This window comes from Abramis brama (genome assembly GCF_963993115.1).
Source record: "Abramis brama genome assembly, chromosome: 15".
Taxonomy (NCBI): domain Eukaryota; kingdom Metazoa; phylum Chordata; class Actinopteri; order Cypriniformes; family Leuciscidae; genus Abramis; species Abramis brama.
This window is the reverse complement of record NC_139977.1, coordinates 37,837,269-37,856,712: the sequence shown is the minus strand read 5'-3', so window position 1 is coordinate 37,856,712 and position 19,444 is coordinate 37,837,269. Positions and strand designations below refer to the sequence as shown.

The following is a 19,444-nucleotide window of genomic DNA, read 5'->3' as shown; positions in this document are numbered from 1 at the left end:
AAATGCTTCGTGAATTACTCTTAGTCAAAAAAATTAGGAGTCCTAAAGTTACGAGTGACACGCCCATTATTTTTAGGAGTTGCTCCTAAATTTGCCAGTTAGGAGCTACTTTAAGCCTTAAAATTCTTTGTGAATACGGCCCCAGATTAATACCAATCAGAAGACACAAGGACACACACACACACACACACGTAGATGATATAAATGCACTTACTGTATTAATGTAAGGTAGAATATTTTGTTGGGATTTAACAGAATACACAAACTGAGGGCATCAATGACACTGTAGAAGCAAAAACAAACAAAATAAATAAAATAAGGTATTTGGACTTTTAACCAAATAAAATAAGCCAGAATGAATTGAGTTGTATATGACTCAAATAATCAGTTTGATTCCCCCTTTTATATATATATATATATATATATATATATATATATATATATATATATATATATATATATATATATATGATGACCTTATGCCAATATTATTTCAAATTTAGCACTTTAGAGTTCAAACTTGTATACACACAACTAAAATATGTATTCTTAAGGTAAAACAAATCAATAAAGCAATAAACCCAAATAGCAATATCTGTGTGGAATCACATATACAAACACCGTAACCATTAATATGGACACAATCGTATGAATGCGTGTCAGTTCAGCATCAGCAACTCTTAGAATGCAATACAAGGTTCAAGTATAATGCACAGTTCAATAATGTCAGTCCGAATAAAAAACGACTGATATTTTCTTTCCTCAGTTCCTTATAAAGAAAGATCCAGAACTCAAAAAGTAGTAAATACTCCAAACCTTCAAGAACCAAATGAAATATTTAGTTAGCGATGCATGCAGATGTCCATGAAGACAAAAATGAAGCGCCTCTCTTCATCCTCGGTCGGCTCGCCATCCTCAGCGGTGTAGGCCTACATTTGAAGGGTTCATATCAATGAAGTCACGAATAGAAAGATCCAGAATATATTATATATATTCATATATTATACAGAATATATATATTCTCAATCAATCCACACTTTACATACATTTTGCTTAACTTACATCTTTTCAGCTCCGTGCATATTTATAACAGTATATACAGTACATTTACTCCATGTAAAATGGAATTCTTTTCCCCTCAAAACACATCAATACACCATTGAATCACCACATTTCAACATCTATTCTAAAATAACATATTAACTCACCAATTCCCTTGTGTATTAATGATATTTCTTATTTTCTTTGAAGGTTTCAGGGTCCTACCCCACTGGATTTCAGCGTGACGGCGGTCACACGGATCAACAGGATAGAAGGTAAGTCCTTTCCAAAAACTACTGATATTTGTTTCTCAACAAAATATCTGCAACATTTACAAAGTTTGTTCCTCACAAATATATTTCTCAATAAAATCTAATAACTCAAGATTTTGCTCTACTTCTAGCTCACTTCTCTTCTTGTGTTTTCTCTATCTCAGAAAAAATCAAAAGCTCAAAGATGGAACAAAGTTTCTGTAATTATTTACATGTTGCCTGATATTGTGAATAAACCATACCTAACATTAACTATTTTGTATTTCATCTTTCACTTATTATTTCCTTTACATTGCCTGGTTAATTTGGTCTACTGTTTTCATAAAACTGTCTCAGACTACAAATGGTTTTGAGCCTTGGTTACAAACGCTTTCATACAAACATCTTCATGTGTTCAGTTCACTGGAGAACTGCTGGAAGGGCCAAACTGAATCAGTAATCAATGTAATATGTGTTCAAAATTCAGCAACTAATATTTTTAGGTGGTTCTAGCGTGAAGTAAACCTCACTGACAATAAAAGAACAGCAAAGGAAGTACTTTGTCCTTTCTAACCAACAGTACATAGAACTTTCCAACCAGCTTCCTGAAAGAACTCTATACCACAACGAATCAACAGCTTCCTGAAAGACGAACACAGGAAGTGAGAACACATTATGAAACACAGAGTGTAAAAATGATTCAGACACCAGAGATCATTTTTGATATGTGTAGGTCACTATAATTCATTAATGTAAGTGAGGGGAGCACAATAAAGTAAACTGTGACATATTATGCCCTAATATTCTTCATGCAGTGACTACCAGTAACATTTGTAAAAATTTGGGACCAAACTTTTTTCAGAGACTTTAACCTGATCAAAGTTATCTGACATTATCAAGATAGATTTGTTCTGACACAGTTTAACTCTGAGTTCGTCATATTTTATTAAAATTTTTTAAACTGAATAAACTGTGAATGACTGTATGAAATAAATAATGATTGACTGATATATCAGCTGATAATGGTGATGTGTAACTAAGTCCACTGAAGCAAGCGTATGTAGAACCCAAATGCAGTTTAATGAAAATCAGAATCAGACATAGAAACAAAAGAACATGGCAAGGCATGGCGAAAGTCTCAGAAACATGAACTTAGTGGTTACATCAGCAATACAAGACCCCGACACATGGCAAACATGAGGGCTTAAAGGGATAGTTCACTTTGAAATAAAATTTTGGTATGTTTTAGCTTACCTCAAGGGCATCCAAGATGTAGGTGTCTTTTTTCCGCAGTAGTTTCAATTTTGATATTTTTAGGTCAAACCGTTCTTGTCTGTCAGTCATATAATGCAGGTCGATGGACACTGTCTCAAAACACAAGCACAGAGTCCAAATTAAACAATTCCCCATCGTCCAAATTAAACAATTCCCCATCGTAAGTACACATTGATGGCCTAAGACACGAAACGAGCGGTTTGTGTGAGAAAACGAACAGTTGTTATATCGTTTTTACCTCTTGAACACAGCCGCGTCCAAATGATCTGACGGCGCGGGCGGGTATAGATATATACACTTGGCTACGGTTTCGTTCCAATGAACTGCAGTAGCGAAGGCGACATCTAGTGTATATATATATACCCGCCCGCGCCCTCAGATCATTTGGACGCGGCTTTGTTCAAGAGGTAACAACGATATAAATACTGTTCGTTTTCTCACACAAACCGCTCATTTCGTGTCTTAGGCCATCAATGTGTACTTACGATGGGGAATTGTTTAATTTGGACGATGGGGAATTGTTTAATTTGGACTCTGTGCATGCTCTTTGAGACAGTGACCATAGACCTGCATTATATGACTGACAGACAAGAACGGTTTGACCTAAAAATATAAAAATTGAAAATACTGCAGAAAAAAAGACACTTACATCTTGGATGCCCTTGAGGTAAGCTAAAACATACCAAAATTTAATTTCAAAGTGAACTATCCCTTTAAATACACACAAGACTAATGACTAGACAAGGGACACCTGTGAACAATGATCAAACAATCAGAAAAATAAACTCATGACAAGACACATGGCAGGATAACATGACAGACAAGGAAGCAAACATGACAAGAACAAAACCAGACCAAAACTGTGACATGATGCTTGTCTGGCTAAAAAATGTGTAATTTTCTTTTTTGTCAGTTGACAATCTGACAGTGTTTGTTACACAGAGTGTGTTAAAGACATTAAATACTGCTATATAATAATCACAACTCATAACCTCTTCATGACATTAGAGCTTCTCACATTTGACTCAATGTTTGCTTCTCAGAAACACTCGCTCTGTTTAAATCTAGATTAAAGTCAAATGTCTTTGGCCAAACATTAAACCATCAAGATGTTCAGTGAGGATTAATTGGTGGATTCTGCCTTTGGAAAAGTTCAGGCTGGGAGTGTGTTGTCATACAACAATCCACAACTTTATTCACATCAAGATACTGAACATGGGGGTTTTTGTATGGAGTACAGGAAATGTTTAACACTTTTTCAGAGTAATTCATATATACATGTTTATATCACTGCAGGAAATGTTTAACACTTTTTCAGAGTAATTCATATTTATATGTTTATATCACTGCAGTGCTGGTAACACCAAAGAATCCAAGATATTTATATGTACATGTTTACATTATCTACATTTGTACAAATAAATGCAAATTCTTCCATCCACGATTTCTCAACTAAATATTACTTTAATGAATATATTGTGCTGTTCTTTTTTATTGTGAAGAGTGTGAATGCACTCTTAATAGGAAGGAATAGCAAAGGCCAAAGTGTATAATATGCAGAAGAAGATGCATGACCTTCTTAGTGGTTTCAGAACTTTAATTCATGTGCCCGTGCCGACCACATTCATGTACATACAAAACTGCAAGTACAGGAAGCAGCCTGTGGTGCAAAGACCAGCCAATCAAAGTACAAAACTACGCCTCCTTAGATCTGATTGGCCAGCCGGTTGTGTTGTGAGTGGGCGTGTCTTCATTAGGTTATAAACTCTCACATCCTGAAGCTCAGACACAACAGCAGCAGAGATGTCAGATCTACTCTCTTCAGCTCATCACAAGGTGAATAAATCACTTTATCTTTTATTTATTCATGAGGTGTGTATTACAATATGATTTACAGTATGATTACAGTATGATGTCAAAATACAGATTTCTGACCATCAGTGACAAGACAGAGAAACTGCTACTTATAATTATGATGATGATGATGATAGGGTGACCACCATCAAACAAACCAAATGTGGGACGATTATAAGTTTGTGTGGGACAATGTGGGACATGTTACCAACACTAAAACATAACCTGAAACTGTTATATAATGTTTATCTAACTTAATAAAAACATTAATATTCTGCCTTTCAGCTGATAAAAGTTCTTTGTTCTTTAGTCCCTTCCAGAAAACACTATTACTTCACAATGTGTAAATACAGCTGTTGTATTTGTACTTCAGACGAAGAGCTGTTAAATATATATATATATATATATATATATATATATATATATATATATATATATATATATATATATATATATATGTGTATATATTATATATATACAAACTGAAACTGAAAAATATGCAGCAAAAAGAATAAATAAAATGCTTTCTTAAAGGAGAACTCCGGTCAATTTTAACATTGAGCTAATTACAAGTGCACAGGTCATGTGAGTGATTCCTTCAGAGTGAACACGAGTGAATCTGACTGCAGTAGATGTGAAAGATATGAATAAAAATTATGTTATTTAAGCCAGCACAAATACCTGTATTTACATCCTGTTTTCGGTCGAAGTCCACAGTAATCGATTGTCGAGTTCACGCGCGTGATCATAGGTAACTAAACATATGCGCGTGAACTCGACAATCGACTACTTTGGACTTCAACCGAAAACAGGATGTAAATACAGGTATGAGCGCTGGCTGAATTATTATCATTTTTATTAATATCTTTCACATCTACTGCAGTCAGATTCACCGTGTTCACTCTGAAGGAATCACTCACATGACCTGTGCACTTGTAATGACACATCAAGGATGTTAAGAGGCTAAAAGCAGGTTTAAAACTTGCCCCATTGAAGTCAACAGGGTGCAAATTTTAAAAAGAGGATAACACGGTGTAGGCAACACCGATTTTTGTCGTTGTTCTCTGTATTGACAGCACTCCAAATTGACAAAAAAATAGCTCAATGTTAAAACTGACTGGAGTTCTCCTTTAAAAAGGCAAAAGAACGCATGCATGTTTTCTTAATATGATAATTAAAAAATAACGGGACATTTAGCATTTTCTAAATATGCATTGGGTCTCATTCATGAAACACGAGCAGAACGAATTTTTGTGTAAATCGTGTGTAAAGTGGTTCTGGCGTAAATTTTCGGATTCATTAAAATGTTCGTGTTTCCCAAATGTTAGTTGGTACGAAAGAAATCTACACCTGCTCCCAGCCACGCGTAAATAGTACGTTTAACATCCGAACGTTTTGCTCATTAATAAACTGCATTTTAATTCAACGTAATCGGGTACATATTTACACAGCATTTTGAAAAAGTATTATAGTAATTACATACGGTTTTTCTTTTTACTTGTATTACGAGAGCCAGTAATAGCATCTGCAAAAGGAACACAAGTCCACAAGTTTTTTTTATTTTTTTATATTCAAGCTGTTTTTTTTTTTGTTTTGTTTTTTACAAGTCCGCAAGTTACAAGTGTTGCAGTCAAGCTTCATGTCGAACCATTTTCTTTTCACTTCTGGGACTGTTCGATTAAAAGATGAAACTCCATTAACTGCATCTGTAATATGCTGCCAAGCATTTTTACCTAAAGCATGTAGCCTATTACCTAAAAAAATCCTTTTTTTTTAGGACCTGATACGCCACTATGTACGCTTGAAAATAAAATGTGGCGTTTTGAATGAACTTCTGATAATAAAACTTCAATTTCTGCATCTGAGAAATTTCTCTTCTTCATTCGCTTTTTTTTTTTTTTTTCTTCCAAAATTATACATGTAATAATACAATAGCATTCGCTTTTGAGAAGACATGTTGAAATCCTTCGTTTCGTGTCATAATATGATGCCCATATATAGCTGTCAGTCGGTTTTAATTGGCGGGATTTATGGTAATTGAGAATGAGCGTGCACGCGCGTCCCATTTACGAGTGATTGGAATTCATTAACCCACACACACATTTCACTATCAAATCTGACGTTTACGAAGTATTTGTGAATCAGGAGAAGAATTTTCGGGAATGTCTCTTTACGCGCAAATCACTCACATATTTACTCGTATATTTACGAATGTTTCATGAATGAGACCCATTGTGTGGGACAAGGGGTGAAAATGCTGTGCGGTGCAACGCGAAACTGGACGGGTGGTCACCCTAGATGATGATGACGATGATGATGATGATGATGATGATGATGATGATCTGGCCGGCTAGAGATATGGTAGTTATTGGACTTATTTCATATGTGGAGAAAACAGACAATTATGAATTTAATCACTTCATATTTATAAGGCGATGTATCTAAATCACAATAAACTTTATAAAAGGATTACAAGTTTGATATACAGGTGTGTTCTGAAATATTGAAAAATCTTCTTTAGTTCACTGAAGAGAGAAAGTCATACAGGTTTGAGTGAGATGACAGTGAGTTAATGATGAGTTTTGGGGGAACTGTCTCTTTAAGAGCTCTGTGATCATACAGTGATGATCGGCTGATCAGAGTAACTTATTCCAAAATTGTCTTATGTCGTTCTGTCTGTGTGATTGAACAGATTCAAATGAAGAGGAGAAAGAAAATCAGCAGAAATCACAGATCAGCAGAAAACAAGAAGACTGAGAGAAAAATGGAGGACATAAATGAGACACAAACCAGTGAATCACCAGAGGAAAGAGGAGAGACACGTGATAGATGTGAGAGTATGGAGAGAATAAAGCCATTCTGTGAGTGTTTGATCATTATTGAACTTTAATCCTCACTGTCAGATTTACTGTTGTTTTCTCTCCTGTTGTAAAGTGTCACATTCAGACAAATTCATCAGACTGATTTTCTGCATTCATGAAACACTGACATTGTGTTACTGATTAAGAACATAATAAATGTTACAATTCAAAATAATGTATATGATGATAATCTATTATATATATATATATATATGTGTGTATATTTCTAGTCTAATGACCCAGATGAGCCTGTAAAGTTTGATTCTGGTTAAAGTCTTCAACTGAGGAAAGATTCTCATCAAACCCTTCATTATGATCACATGAACATCATCATCATCATCATCATCATCATCACTGACATCCATCAGCAGCTGAAGAACATCTTCATCATCACCATCATCATCATCATCATCATCTTCATCATCTGTTCACTCGTGTCTTCTGGAATCTTCTACACACTCTTCTGAACAAACACACTCATCAAGATCTTCTTTCTCAGTCTGAACTCTCTTCTTTTTAGAAAGATCCTAAAAACATGAAAGATGACAATAAAAAAATGTATCCTAAACTCATGTGTTATGACTTGTGTTGTAAGTCTTCTGAAGCCATATAATAGCTTTTTTTTGGTCTAAAAATACTAAACTTGAAGTTATAATTCAGAGTTCAAATGTCTTATATTAAAATGTAAATGATTAAGGTGTAAGAAAAAATGCATAGCATTATTAGCGCTAAACCTGTGATATTATTTTTCTGAGTAACATGAATGAGTTTTGAGAGCATGAGGGAAGATTTTCAGAGAATAACTGATTAAAAAACACAAGTACACAGTCAAACAATACAATTTCACACAGAGAAAGTTCATAGTAATAAAGTTGCATGTGGTGCAGGTAACTTACTGTAATTCAGTGAAATGTTCAGATTATTTTAGAAATGTACTGGTTGTTCTGGAGAAACAAAAGAACAAAGCTGATTATTCACAACATAATATTTATTGGCCAGTAAAGGGCTTTAAAATGGTATTTGAGAGAATGAGTAAATGTAGTAAATAAACAAAAACAGACCAAACTAACATTATATGAACCACTCTTGTTATTCATAACTAACGACAATGAGACAGTAGGAATCTGCTAAATTAGTTATATCAGCAATCTGAAGACACAGTTGTACACAATACGTTTACAATATGTTGAATTGAATGACTAAAAAAATCGAAGACAATGAATGAGTGGTAAACACTGTAAAAACATAGTAATGTATTATAAATGTAGTTATGTGTTTAAATATATAGACTCTGTATTTGTATTTCTTTAGCGAGTTTACAAACTATTGAGTTTATATCTCAGACCTTATTTGTCCATATTCTCCCCGAAGATCTCTTAGATCATCCTCTGACAAATTATTAACCATTCCACTGTCTCTCCTGAAATCTAAAGGTGACAGAGCCTTTTCCGTGTTTGGTCCTAAGCTGTGGAGTTCGTTACCTCAGTTTGTTAGGTTATCTTCTTCCTTATATGCATTTAAGTCATCTCTGAAAACTTTTCATAATTGTGTATATGTAGTCTTAGTATTTTTGTACGACTGTTATTTGTTAATGTGTTTTTGTGAAGCACATTGGTCAGCAGTAATGGTGTTTTAAGGTGCTATATAAATAAAAGTGACCTTGACCTTGACAAACCTTGTAAGGGAGAGCCGACGAGAGGACTGGAGCCGTTAATGAAGAGCTGAGCTTTGTTGGGCTCACCCAAGCAACATGATCTGAGCTCTCAGTCTTTTCAGACTTTTTTTCCCCCTTCTCCTTCAGTCTTTAATGCTGGTTTGAGCAATCCCCCTGCGCAAAGTTACCTCCAGATGACGTAGTTTCAACAGTGTGCTTGTCCGTCCTATGTCGGTATCAGGAGGGTGCAGACTGTGACGCCAATCAACGTATTTTTCCGCCGTCTACCGAACTTCCTGTATCGACTTCCACAGGACTTCTGTTTAAGGGCTAAATGTAGTCCAGATATGGTCGTTGTGGACGTCTCATTTTGGTCCCCTATGGGTGCAGACTGTAACGCCAGACAACGTCTTTTTTTGTCGTCTAATGATCGTCCTGTACTAATGACCAGAGGATCTCTGTATTGGGTTAATTATACTCCAAATGTGGTCATTGAGGACTTCCAAGTTTGGTACCTTAAAGGTGCAGACTGTGACGCCAAATGACGTTTATTTAGTCGTCAAACAAACGTCCTGTATTAACGTCCAGAGGACCTCTGGAGGTGCAGACAGTGCTTTTATACTGCACTGTTCATAACATTTGTCTCATTTCAACTGTTCCAGTTCATTTTTCTGTAGCTTCATTTGATTGCTTTCCTTACCACCACATAACAGGAAACACATTCCAATCTAGCCTAATCCATCCATTTCCAGTTCAAACCTGCCTCTGAGCCAAACAAAGCTACAGGAAAATTAACTGGTACAGAAAACAGGCCCTCCGCCCTCTGGAAAAGGATAGGCATACAGTTATGCACAGAGGTTTAAGAAATCAATTCAATCCCCACTCATTTTTATTTTTTATTTTTGTAAATCACTGTATGATCTGTACAATATCAGTTAAACACAACTATCACACAAGTGCTAAACTGAATCTGTGCAAAACAAGGTGCAAAAGTTGAGTGACTGAGTAACTGACTGCTGTGTGTGTGTGTGTGTATATATATATATATATATATATATATATATATATATACACACAATACACAATATACATATATATACACACAATATATATATATATATATATATATATATATATATATATATTCTCTGTGTTCAGCACATGATCAGTGACTATGTGGAGTGAACCCTCCTCCACTTCTTTGTGGTGCGTGTTTAAGGTGTTCTGAGGTGAAAGTTGTAATGGAGTCCTCCGTAGCAGTTTGGTCGAACTTCATGACTACATCTGCACAAGTACAAAAACACACATAATTACTATCATACAAAGGCACTCTGCAGTCATACATCTAGTCCCTCATTCTTTTTTATCTGGCCTTACCTTGTAGTGCTCTGTATATTTTTGTGTTTCCGAAAGGCCTCTTGCCTTTATGCCCCCTCCCCTTCATATTAAAAGATGCCATTACGGCATTAGAGAAGAGTCTAAAGGAAAATAATTTACATTTAGAAATCAAATATGATCAATAAAGAAAATAATCAAATAATCAATAGGAGAAAGTATGTTCTGTGGCCACAAACACATACACAAATAATATTCTGCATACACACAGTCATGTCAGTCAGGGGGGTTTATGATGAATGATGTTAGCTGCTACTTGTTAAGCTTCGGTGCAGTGCAAAAGTTGTTTTCAAAAGTAGGCTAACTATGGCCAATGTTTAGCTAACGCTAGCTGGTGGAGATGCACTCCCTACCCCACAACAGGTTTAGGTAGGCTAGTTTAAGACAATAATGCTAAAACAGCTAAAATTAGTAATGCATAATTTAACATAAACTTCACTAAGTTGACCGAACCTACCTTGAAAACAAGGATTTTTCAGATTTATCTATTGCTTGAAGTTGCTGCCGTTCACTTTTCCTGTGGTGTTTCCTGTGGAACTACCATACCGCAGGCGGGACTTCCTGTTTCATATATATATGCGGACCAATTCCGGACGTCATCACGACGTGCAAACTGCTTCTGCTTTAGACCTAGGCTACTCATGAATCACGTTGAAAAACAATGTTAATATCTAACATTAAAAAATGCATTCACGAAGCTAAGCATGTCAATGATTAAGGCCTCAGTCAATCAAACATTTCCCTACATTCATTGTTCATGTCAATTTCCTTCACCTGTCTTAGACGTCCACATGGCGTCACAGTCTGCACCTTCAGGGAACCAAAATCTGACTTCCAAACATGACGTAGAAAAGACCTCATTTGGAGGTAACTTTGCAAACCTAGATCATGTCAATTTCCTGCACCTGTCTTAGACGTCCACATAACATCCAGAAAATTACCTATTCCGGCGTTCAAATATTGAACATTTTATTGACGTTCAGGTGGGGTCATGGTTAGATGTCCAAATAGCAGACCTAGATTGCACGTTGCATAAAGGTCAAAAATTGGTCTTGGACCAACTGACGCAATATAGACATGATCTGCCTGTCCAAAAGACGTCTGATGTTTAGTGGGATAGTTCATAGATTACACACACTTTAACTCTATTATCTCTATTACATTCAGCTCTGTTCAGTTTATCAGCTGACCAAACATGATGAAGATACATGATAGAAACACAAGTAGATGAACAGTGGAGCAGATTGTGTGTGTGTGTGTGTGTGTGTGTGTGTGAGTGTGTCAGAGAGAGAGAGAGAGAGAGAGAAGTAAGAGACTCCAGACAGAATCAATAGACCAACAGTCCTCTATACACTGATATTTGCTTATTTAACTGTCTGTATAAATGGTATTTCAGTGATTATTATGTGTCATCATTATATCAGCATCATTACTCCAGTCTTCAGCGTCACATGATCCTTCAGAAATCAGTATAATATGATGATTTATTATCATTGTGGAAACAGTTGTGCTGCTTAATATTTTTTGGAAACTGTGATACTTTTTTCAGGATTCATTGATGAATAAAACGTTTTTTTTTTTTTTTTTTTTTTTTTTTTTAACATAATTTATTAAAAATATTTATTATAAAATTTTCTAACAATATAAACCTTTACTATTACTTTTGATCAATTTTACTCATCCTTGCTGAATAAAAGTATTAATTTATTAAAAAAAATTTTAATCTATTTCAGTAATGTCACATGGTACAAACTATTTCTCAAAAAAATCTATAGGAGGTGACCATTTGTGGACAAGGAGAAGTGTGTATATATGTTAAGCTGGACACTTTTTCTGGAGCGCCTTTTCTGCAGAGGAGGCGTTTGGCTTTGTTTGTTAATAAAGTCTAATATTGTCTTTTTTTTATTTATTTATTTTTTTTTTTTATAGCACTGTTTAAAACAACTCAGAGTTGACCAAAGTGCTTTACAATCCCATAGATAGCACCATTTTCACAAGAAACAAACACACAACAATAAAAGAGCTTATGCAGTCTCTACACTACATTAAAAGCCAAAGAAAAAAAATGAGTTTTTAACTTGGATTTAAAATCAGAGAGTGTCTGAGCAGTTCTAATACACAGTGGGAGACTATTCCACAGTTTGGGGGCAATAACAGAGAAAGCCCGATCCCCTCTCATTTTTAGTCTTGCCCTAGGAACAGTCAGCAGCCTGTGTTCTGAAGATCTGAGAGATCTCGACGGCTTATGAATGGACAAAAGGCTTGACAAATAAACAGGCGCCAGTCCGTTTAGGGATTTGAAAACCAATAAGAGGATTTTAAAATCAATTCTATAGAGAACAGGAAGCCAATGAAGAGACATAAAATAGGAGTAATATGATCACGCTTACGTACACCCAACAAAAGTCTAGCCGCAGAGTTTTGCACCATTTGAAGTCGGGAGATCGATCTTAGGTTTATTCCCACATAGAGAGAATTACAGTAATCAAGTCGGGTAGAGACAACTGCATGGATTACCTTTTCGCAATCTTTACGGGAGAGCCAGGCCTTTACTTTTGCCACAACTCTTAGATGGTAGAAGCTAGATTTTACAACTGAGTTTATCTGTTTATCAAATTTGAGGGAGCCATCAAATAGAACTCCTAAGTTTTCAACACACGGTTTTTGAAAACAAGACAGCTGCTCCAAATTAGGATGTTGAGCATCATACCTATCGGAGGGACTAAACACGACAACCTCTGTTTTGGATTCATTTAGATTTAAAAAATTTAGTGACATCCAGCGTTTTACATGTATGTCAGTTAGGCAATCAAATACAGGTTGCAGTGTATTTGAATCCTTCAGTTTCATTTGCAGATAAATTTGAGTGCCGTCTGCAAAGCAGTGGAAGGAAACACCATGTTTCCTAAAGATGGTGCCCAACGGGAGCATGTACAGAGAGAAAAGAATAGGAGCTAAAATAGATCCCTGCGGAACACCAAAATTAAGAGGGGCTGCAGCAGAAGAAAATTCTCCAAGAGAAAATTCTTCTCTAATATTTCTGCCATCAAAGATCTCTGAAGTCATTTCCCTGGAAAGAATGAAACAACAACATTCTCTCATCTCTGGGTCCAAAATAGGCTACTTCAATAAAAACAGTCAAAAATAAAAATAGGACAGCCAAACAAAATACAGCCTTCATTATAATGTTTAGAAAACAACTTCTTAAGTTGTAACTTCTTACAACTGTAAAAAAGAAAGAAAGAAAGAAAGAAAGACAGAAAGAAAGAAAGTAAGAAAGACAGAAAGACAGAAAGAAAGAAAGAAAGAAAGAAAGACAGAAAGACAGAAAGAAAGAAAGTAAGTAAGAAAGAAAGAAAGAAAGAAAGTAAGAAAGAAAGAAAGAAAGAAAGAAAGAAAGAAAGAAAGTAAGAAAGAAAGAAAGAAAGAAAGAAAGAAAGTAAGAAAGAAAGAAAGAAAGAAAGAAGGGCACACACGAAATAAACTGGTATTCATCTCTCTACAAAAATCTGGTATTCATCTCTCTACTCTATTAATAACACACACTATTACAGCAGAAATATCTCCACAACACTGTTCAGTGTGACATTCACCAGTAAGACAGAACTTCCCTCTGAGTCTCTGCGGTGTGGAGGAACTTGAGCCTTTTATATCGTACATGAGCAAACCACAGGTGAGTCTCTGCAGTGTGAAGAACTTGCGCCTTTTTATAGGCCTATATGTCGTTTTCGCTGGGGACGGTGGGTACGTAAAGTCATTTTACCAAACTGACGCCCATGTGCTTACCGTACGAATAACAACTTCCGTTTGATGCATTGTGAAGAACCTTGAAATTTAAACCTTTTTATACCCTGCATGAGCAAGCAAGATCTACAGGAAATCAAACGTGCATGCGTTGATGAATGGGGAAAACCAAATAGCCTACTGCAAAATCTCAAGAAACTGGTATACTTTATCTCACTCACACACCACATGTACATAAGCAAAATAAGACTTATGTATATAATAACCATAGTAAATTGTTACCTATTTTTCTTATTTAAAAATGTACTAAAAGATGTAAAAATGCAATAATCTCTGTAGAAGATATGATAGAAAATTTCAATCTAAGAACATTTTCTGTCTGTGAACTTGATCAAGGGAGGCAATGCCTCCTCAAAAAATGTGAGAAAATATTCTATATTGCAAAAATAAAAAAGCGCAAATATTACAAAAATGACACTACAATATGACATAAATCACTGTTTTTTCTAAAGCTGTCCAACAGCAACACAGATGAAGTTACAGCGGGAGTCTTGCCTCCCCTGAGCCCATTGGTGGGGGGTAATTGAGAATGAATATAGAATATATCAGGCATATGTACAATAGACCTTATGTAGCCCCGCCCATTTTAAGCGCTGCGTTCGTTGTCTTTTGACTTCCGGTTTTATTTTCACAGCGATCTTGCGTATTTATGAATGAAAGGCTCGTTTTAAAATCTTCCCGGTCTACTGACATTTGTTAAGACATCTGGTTTAAACATTACAATCCTCATGATAACTTTCATTAACACGGGGGGACCAAGAACCAGTGAGGGGGGGCCCATGGGAAATCAGAAAATTCAACTGGAAATAAATACTTGATGGTATTAAATGTGGCACTGCATTTATTGGACCACACAGTTTTGTCCTAATAAATAAAAAACAAAAAAAGACTCTCTTTTCATTCTCAACTATCATTAGTCTGACGAAGTTACGTTAGCTAATCTAACGTTTAGGTCCTTGCACACTAACATACGATGCGATATTTCAAAATATATACTGTAATTGAGTGTGTATATTCCATAAACAGTGACGTGTCAACGGGGCCGGCCCTGACCAATTTGCTGCCCTAGGCAAGATTTTACCTGCCCCATGCATCCTATTTTACCCCGTCATTGTGTTCATGATTATTTAGCATATATATATATATATATATACAGACACACACACACATTACAGCCTAAACACAAATAGCAAGAGCATTACATCTAGCATTCAAGTCAAGTCCCCTTTATTTTTATAGCGCTTTTTACAATACAGATTTAATGTGAATTTTACATAAAACTTGACTGTTTTTAATAAACCTGTATATAAATATCATTACTAATTTTGGCAAATACTGTACATTTTAAAAATGCCATATATCCCCCTCAAAACTCCACAACTGTAGAGTAAAACATAAATTAAAAAAAGTGATAAAAAAAGTGGAAAAAAAAATGCATCTAAAAACTGACATGATGATGTAAGGGTGGATCCTTGCAGGGGTTCAGTCTGCAAGATTGCCGAATGACTAAATAAACGTTATTAGCAAGATGATAGAAAACGTCTCGGGTTACGTATGTAACCCTTGTACCCTGAGAAAGAGAACGAGACACTGCGTCGGTGACGACACTAGGGGAACGCCCTTCAGCGTAGCGCGTCTGAATTTATGAATGAAACTCAGTCCAATCCTATTGGCGTTGCGTGATGACGAAGTGTGTGACAGCATATACGGATGTGTACAAAAGCACGCCGGGGCACACAGAAAAGTCAGCTTTGCTATGAAGCAAGTCGCTCCAGGCGGGGTGAGGCGTGGCGAACCGACGCAGTGTCTCGTTGTGTAAATCTGGGAAGAACGGAAGAGACCGGCGTGAAGGTTGTGCACGATGCTGCAGAAAACGTTCATCAAGTTTACTCTTGACTTGCGTTTCCTGTCTTTCCTGTGGCCAACTAATGTTAAGTTTGGCCACAGCACGCGTTACAACCTCCATGAGCTCGTCATAATTAGGACATCGATTCACAATAGGCTTGTTTGAGATGAGCAAAATCTGCGCAGAATCGATCACTGGTGATCAGCGCGAGATGCATGCCGGTTAGAAATGTGTCCGAGTGCGGTCCGCCTTGCTCTGATGTCATGCTGACGTATGTCAAAAATCTCTCGCGAGCGCAAGGCGCACCTGTCGGATTCTGCAGTCCAGCAGTTGCTCTCCACCGACTGCGCTGATCAAAAGCATGATGGGAAACGACTTGCTGACGACACAGCTTAATGCTCATTGGTTTAAACAACTGTGATGTATTGTTCTCTTTTAAAATGTTTTGATTTTAAAACTCTAATATCATGTTTTATGTGTATATGTTATGTGTGAATATTCCCAAACTATCTGACAGTGCGATCTCTTTGGGTTATGCAATTTAATTTTTATAAAAAAAAATAAATACATAAAAACACATTATGTCTGTAAAGAAAAAAAAAATTTATAAACATGTATTTGGTATGGAATTAAATAACAAGTACTTTGGGTGTCTTGTTCATTTTATTTATTTTCATATAAAAGCAACAGAACTTGAAGTACATCCAGTTTATTAGCAACACTGTGCACGAGCGTGAATCCCGCGATATCCATCTATGATCTCACAGGTGTCAGATCCACTGCGAGAAGAGAGAACTGTCCGGCTTGCCTGCGCTTTTTTCACTCCTCCTCTCACTGCAGCCGCCTACTCTCGCGTACATTTCAGGCGAGGCAAGGCGCATCTCAAACAAGCCTAATGACCGCAAGCAGCCCCCTCGAGAGCTGCCTGGGCGTGCTGCATTCCCAGACAAGACACACACATCTCGTGTGTGTCCCCAGCCGTCATGTAGCGCGGCAGGGAAACACACATTTTTTGAATTGCTCATGTAGCAGGGTGAAGTGTATCTGTGTTGATTATTGGCCAGTGTCATGTGAAACCATTGAACCTATCAACAGTCTGGTGTCATGGTATAAAATGGGGAGGTTGTTTGTCACTTGGGATGCGTCGTCGACACCCGTACCACCCCTTTACGGAGGCCGCCATTTATGAATGGAGAGTATGAAGTGCTGTCTCGGCTCTGTGCGGCCGTGCACAGTCTGCCCCGGGCTTTGAGTTCATTGACGAGCAACCGGCGGTATGTTGAGGCCAGCGAACACGCATAGTGCTGCGCTGAGAACGTTTCCGATTTGAGTGACGAGAGCAAGGGTTTCACCTCTATATTGCGGGAAGAGATGCGCGTCTGTTGACGTAACGCACTGCTGTCTTGCCTGGGCTTAGTTTTGTCGTCTTTTCGTTGGAGCGAACTTGAACTTGCATAACAGCGAGCTGGGACGATTGCTCGCCGCAGTGTGCGAATTAACGTGGAAGCGCGGCTGTTTCTTCGCTGACTTGTTCTGCTCTTTGAGTGTGTGTGCGGCCGACCGTGGCATGTTTGTTTCATTTTGATTTGTCTCTTGGTTTGCTTCGAATTTTAGTTTAGATTTCTTTATTTTTGTCTTGTGCTCATTTTTGCGTATTTTGTATGTAATTTATTTTTCTTTGTTTGTTTAAGTTTAATTAGTTTATATATTTTGTTTGTGTATTTTTATTTATTTTATGTTTGTGAACTGACGGTTTCTTTCTTTTTGGGGGGGCTGGCTTTTACCAGTTAATGTTTATTGTTTGTCCTTTCTTTTCTCTCGTAAACAGCGTGACGAAGAAAGTGTATCGAGGAGGGGTTTAGCTGCTGTTTAACGGGGTTCACATTGAGTGTTGTGTTTGAGTGACCTGACTTCACCAGAGCGGGTGTGTGTGGATATTAAGTGTGTTGTGTGAATTGAGGGTCACAGCAGGCCATCTCCCTCCTAATTAAGCTTTCTTGTGTATTTGTATTTTTGTATTTATTTCTTTATTTTGAAGTTTTGTAAAGTGGTGTTTGTTTTCCTTTTTCTTTTTGACATGTGAATATTGAGCCCTTGATGTTAATGTATTGATGGTTTTAAATTTTGTATTTGAATAAAGCTGCCTCATCATTGATATTCCCTGGCCTATGTCTCTCTGCTTACCCATTTCTTTTGGTAACGAACCTGTGCGCTCCCTGATTTGGGACTGATAGTTCCCGGTATATACCGGGTGGCGTAGTCGAACGTTATATAATAGTTTCATACAGTTCCCTCAAGTACCTGACGCCACTGGCTACACTCACTTACCATTATAATGCTTTGCAACAGACAATACAACACCAAATAGAACAAACTTCTCACATTCACAACACAGAGCGCTTGCTGAATAGCAAAAAGCTGACTTTTCTGTGTGCCGGCGTGCTTTTGTACACATCCGTATATGCCGTCACACACTTCGTCATCACGCAACGCCAATAGGATTGGACTGAGTTTCATTCATGAATTCAGACGCGCTACGCTGAAGGGCGTTCCCCTAGTGTCGTCACCGACGCAGTTCGAGTTCCCTCGAAAGGGAACTGCAGAGGGGGAGGACCAAGATGGCCGAGTAGGTAGACGCTTACTGTCGAGCTGTGCAACCGAAAACTTTGAATACGGTTAAAACAACCTTTCTGTTCGGACTTTATAATCATTTATAGTGCTTAACACTAAAGGAACTTTGTGAGGAGGATTTAACCTTTGAGATGTCGACCCGCGACAATAAAAGACCGCTGAAAAACCCAAGAGCAAAGTTGACAATGCCAACAGGTGATGCTAGCCACGCCGCCTCAGGAGGAAACCCTCTAATTGATAACATTCATGACTACACGACTGGCTCAGTGACTTTGCCAGTAATGGAGGATCTTACGGAAGAATTTCCTCCTCTGTCCCTGTCACCCAGACAATCTCCAGCTCCTAAAAAACCGATGCTTTCTTCCAAGGTAGAAGACATAGATGTCGTCGCTTCCCTGTCGAAACTAATAAATGAAAGAATGGATGGGCTGGCGTTGCAGCTAGATGGTGTAAAAAAAACTGTGGACTTCGCGTGTGAGGAGATAAAAGATGTGAAAAAACGAGTGGGTACTCTAGAAAACAGGATGACTAAAGAGGAGAGTCGCATGGACACACACCAGCAACAGATCTTCGACCTGGAACGGTACTCTCGGAGGTGGAATCTGAGGCTCCTTGGTGTCAAAGAAAATGAAAAGAACGATGTCCACCAGACTGCCATCGAGATCTGTCAAGCCGTTTTACCTGAATGCAAAAACCGCATCCGTGACACCGTTGACACTGTGCATCGCAGCGGCGCCAAGCTCCCTAACAGCAGCAAGCCCAGACCGATTCTCATTCAATTCATCTCAAGGGTGACCAGAGATAGCCTATGGAAAGCTGCAAAGACATCACA

The 19,444-nt window shown here is 37.3% G+C and overlaps 1 protein-coding gene and 3 long non-coding RNA genes across 4 annotated transcripts in view; 2 read left to right on the top strand and 2 right to left on the bottom strand.

Annotated features, from left to right (window-relative positions):
• Nucleotides 1-19,444, bottom strand: part of LOC311096818 (uncharacterized protein) — a 174,649-nt gene that overhangs the window by 96,140 nt on the left and 59,065 nt on the right. The window lies entirely within an intron of this gene.
• Nucleotides 1-19,444, top strand: part of LOC311096834 — a 55,166-nt gene that overhangs the window by 3,534 nt on the left and 32,188 nt on the right. The window lies entirely within an intron of this gene.
• Nucleotides 4,353-7,854, top strand: LOC311097759. The gene is made up of 3 exons (XR_014609317.1): nt 4,353-4,403; nt 7,114-7,282; nt 7,513-7,854. It is a non-coding gene; the product is annotated as an uncharacterized lncRNA (long non-coding RNA).
• Nucleotides 9,815-10,892, bottom strand: LOC311097077. Its single transcript, XR_014609188.1, has 3 exons — nt 10,789-10,892; nt 10,314-10,414; nt 9,815-10,220 (listed from the first exon to the last, which is right to left on the bottom strand). It is a non-coding gene; the product is annotated as an uncharacterized lncRNA (long non-coding RNA).